The sequence below is a fragment of the Myotis yumanensis genome, unplaced genomic scaffold, assembly GCF_028538775.1.
Source record: "Myotis yumanensis isolate MYYU_CA2020_CCGP unplaced genomic scaffold, mMyoYum1.0.hap1 SCAF_3, whole genome shotgun sequence".
NCBI lineage: Eukaryota > Metazoa > Chordata > Mammalia > Chiroptera > Vespertilionidae > Myotis > Myotis yumanensis.
The window spans coordinates 4,633,745-4,638,143 of record NW_027223754.1 but is presented as its reverse complement, the minus strand read 5'-3'; the positions used below and the strand labels follow the sequence as shown (position 1 = coordinate 4,638,143).

General features: G+C 37.8%; 1 non-coding gene across 1 annotated transcript; it reads left to right on the top strand.

Moving 5' to 3' along the window:
• The first annotated feature begins 1,271 nt into the window (after positions 1-1,271).
• On the top strand, positions 1,272-1,420 carry LOC139007847 (small nucleolar RNA SNORA16B/SNORA16A family). Its single transcript, XR_011470992.1, has one exon. It is a non-coding gene; the product is annotated as a small nucleolar RNA SNORA16B/SNORA16A family (small nucleolar RNA).
• Positions 1,421-4,399: the final 2,979 nt, after the last annotated feature.

Sequence of the window (4,399 nt, the reverse complement as noted above, 5' to 3'; positions counted from 1 at the left end):
AAAGGAAAGAAAATAATAATGACAACAGTTGGTCTTTAGTGATGCTTCACTCTAATAAATAACTATTCCAAGACTTTGCCTCTATTACATCTTTAAGTTTTGACAACCTCTCCACCATCTCACCATTTTCGAGTTGAAGAAAGGATCAGAGAGACACAGAGAGAGTGATTTGCCCTGGATCACTTCCCACAAGGTCACAAACAGGTGTGACAATAATCGGGCAATTGACCTTGAATCCAGACCAATTGTACAGGGCTTACAAGAGGCTCAAAGTTGTATAGAGTTACAAAGACCTGAAGCCTGAATTCAAGTATGAGCAAAGCACAACTCTTATCAAAATGGGAGCTGTTAAATGTAAGAGCATCTTCATACCATAATATTGTAAACTGACGTTCAGTTTCCTTTTTTTTCTAACTAGAGACAACATTTTTTATGATAAAATAATAACAAAATATTTCAATAATATTCTTATATATTCTGGAAGACATTCTTATATTCCTGAGAAAAATGAAAGAAAGTTTAAATAAATGGAGATATATACATTATTCACAGACTATACTGTATGACTCAATTTTATCAAGATTTCAATTCTCCAATTTATATGTATATATGTATATATGAATGTGTATGTATATATATATATAAATATATATATATACATATATATATATATTCACTGTTATCTTAACTATAATCCCAGAGACTCTCTAAATATACAAATTAACAAGACTTCTAAAGTATATGGAAATGCCAAGAAACTTGAATATAAAAGATCAGAAGAATCAGAACAGAAATAAGAATGCAGCTATTTGATTTTGCGAGTTCCTACAAGTCTAGAATAATCAAAGCAATGTGGCATTGGCATAAATATCAAAAATCGAAGAACAGAAAACAATGGATAATTCAGAAATAGATGCACTCTGTACGGTCATTGGATTTACCACAAAGGCACAAGGGACATGTGATTTGTCTGAGGATGATTTTACAGCGGTGACACAGCAAAGGCCATCCATGCAGAGAAAAGGAGCTCAGTAGACACCTGTGAACTGATTCATCCAAGGTGAAGCATATTCCTCAGTATAAAAGCTAAATCCACATAGCTCACCTAAAGAAAATTCTTTGTGTAAGAGAATGGCTTTGTGACTTAAGGAAGAGAAAAGGTTTATCAGGTCCCGGAAAGTAATAACCGCAAAGGGAAAAGTGATTAATTAAATTGTCAAAAAGTTTAAAAATTCTTCCTATTAAGAGATGCTCTTAAAAACACATAGGCATGTGGCCCTTATCCAGGCTTCAGCTGGGGGGATACAGGGTGAGGGGAAAGAAATTATTTTTTAAAAAGGAGCCCATAGTGACAGTTTTCCTTGATGGTCACCATTCCGACTCCTGTAACAGATCTGCCACATTTTGGGAAAAGACAGTTCAAAAATAATAATAATAAAATAAATAGCACATAGACAAGCATTGGCCTAAAAGAAAACATTCATAAAATATATATAGCTGATAAAGGACTCATACAGAGTTATACACATATCTCCAATAACTAACTCATTTTTTGAAAAGCAGGGACTTTAAAGTAGAAGATATACAAATGACTATTACACAGCTGGAAATCACCAAAGCTACTCATCATTATGGAAAGCTAAGTTAAAACCACAGTGACATACCATAACATACCAACCAGCATGACTGGAAAACAAAATAGGCTGACAAATCGGTGTTGGCAGGAATGTGGAGCAGTCCGCACTCTCAGAAATAGTTGGTGGAAAGGTAAACCGGTGCCCTCACTTGAGAAACTATGGACACTTCCCATAAACTGAACAGTCCCTTGCCCCATTACCTTGTAGTGCCATTCCTAGAAACATATTTGAAAGAAATGGAAAATATGTTCACTAAAAATCTGTACAAGAATAGTCATAGTGCTTTATTTACAACTAGAGGCCTGGTGCATGAAAATCTGTGCACTGGGGGGGGGGGGGGAGGTCCCCTCAGCCCAACCTGTGCCCTCTCACAGTCTGGGAGCCCTCGGGGGATGTCCGGGCTTAAGCCATCAGTCGGGCATCCTTAGCACTGCCGAGGAGGTGGGAGAGGCTTCCACTACCACCACCACTGCCCTTGCAGCCATTAGCTTGGCTTGTGACCTAGCAGAGCTGCGCCACCCCCCCTCTCCCCGTGGGAGTGCACTGACCACCAGGGGGCAGCTCCTGCATTGAGCATCTGTCCCTTGGTGGTCAGTGTGCATCATAGCGTGTCATTCAGCCATGAGGGTCAATTTGCATATTACCCTTTTATTATATAGGATATTTCTAAACAACCTCAGTATCCTATGAGAAAAACAATGTCATATGCAAACAGCTGAGCTGTACTCAGCAGAGGGAAAACATACTATTCATCCAGGCAACAAGTTTGACATCAAAACTAATTCAGGTTCTGAAAAAGAAGTCATTGCTTATTCTGAGAGTGGGATGAGGGCATTGTTTTATCTTGACAGAGTCATGAGATAATAGGTATAGACCTTTGTCAGAATCTAGTGAGTTCACAAAAGTTTTGTCTATTTCATTGAGTACATTTTGCATAAACAATTGCAATCAAATATTGAATCCTTGGTAATGATATGAATGCTGATGGATATACTGATATGTGATAAACACATATAGTTATTATAATTGAAGACTCTAAATTTAAGTGTATAGTGGAACAATATGAATGTTTTTCAAATCTATATACTTGAAAATTTTAATAATATGTATCAAAATGTGAGATTTTAATATAAACAAATAACGCACACAACTAGAAAGAATATTACAAAAACCATAAGAAAACATGGATATGTTTCTCGATAACTTGAGAGTAGAAAAAAATTGTTTAACTATAACTTGAAATTCACAGAAAAAAATAAAATGAAATATTGATGAATTTAAATGTAAGAAACAAACCTTTTCCTGGATAAAATCTACTATAAACACAGTGGAAAGACAGCTGGAAAACCAGAAAAAAGATTGCAATGTAGATCAAAGAAAAAAGGGCCAATATTGCTCACATATATAATTATACTTTAAATTTGAAGTTATTTAAAAAAACCCTAAAATTCCTTTAGAAAATGGGCCAAAGCATCACAGACTATTAACAGTGAAGGATACAAAAATGGCTCTTCAACATGGTAAAGTATGTGCTGTCTTAAAGTTAGAGAAGTGGAATAAAAGATGCCTGCTATACCACTCATCACCTAAGAGAACGGCCAAAAACCTTTAAAGAGGAGGGCACATCCTGTTGGACAGACTTTGGGAGAAGAAGCACTCTCATAGTTGCTGATGAGATTGTGAATTGATACAATCGTCCTGGCAATAAGAAACAATAAAACATTTTTTTTTAACCAGTAATTTTCACATCTAAGAACTTACCATTAAGATGGACTTCAAAATGCATATGCATGAGATTATTCACTCTAACAGAGCCTGTAATGGCAAAGACCTGGGAAGAGCCAGAAGGCCCACCTGCAGGGTTGGATGGACTCTGGCCCCTCCATGCAATGGAGCACCTTGAAGCTGTGAGAGGAGAAAGGGCTCTACACAAGCGTGTGCATGTCTCCGCATGCTGTCTGCTGCCAGGACCTAGAAGCAAGGATTTTCCAGCTGTGGTGGCATCCCTCGTGCCCATAGCTTGGTTTCTAAATACATTTCCACAATGAGGAAACAGATCCAGAGTTTCTTAGCAAAACACCTAATTCCTGCCCTATGGCTTGAAAATAATAAATAAAATAAAACCTGGATCATCTTTTTGTGCCAGAGGGTAAAGGACTGGGACAAATCTGGAAAGGTTTGCTTATCAATATGAATTATGGTCGTAACTCATCGAATAAAAAATGAAACCGTGAGTCCACACATACATAATTAAATAAATGCTTAAGTAAATAATTAAATGCATCAGTAGAGAATCCTTTCCTTCATGGTAGAATGCCAACTAGTGCATGTAGGAGGTATGATAAAATCGGGAAGTCACCATTTGACAACATCATAGCAATAAATGTTTCAGGTAAAAATGATCTGGATGCTAATCCAGTGAATAAAATTATGATGTGGAATAGGATATTGGTATGGTTTCAAAGTATCTTCCATAGTATATTGTCTATATATACAAAAGGCTAATATGCTAAGTGTCTGCCCAACCGGTAGCTATGACACGCATTGACCACCAAGGGGGGCGTGCAGACGCTCAATGCAGGAGCTGCCGAACTGCAGTGACTTGGCAGCAGTGGTTCTCGGGTGATGCACCCCAAAACCAGAGTAGAGGGAGCCCGATTCCTTGTGGGGCAGCGTGATTCCACCTTCGGCCATGGGTTATGTTGTTGCTGGGGCACTGTCGGCCCCGAATCTGGTTTAGTGCACACTTGTGTTTGTGTTCC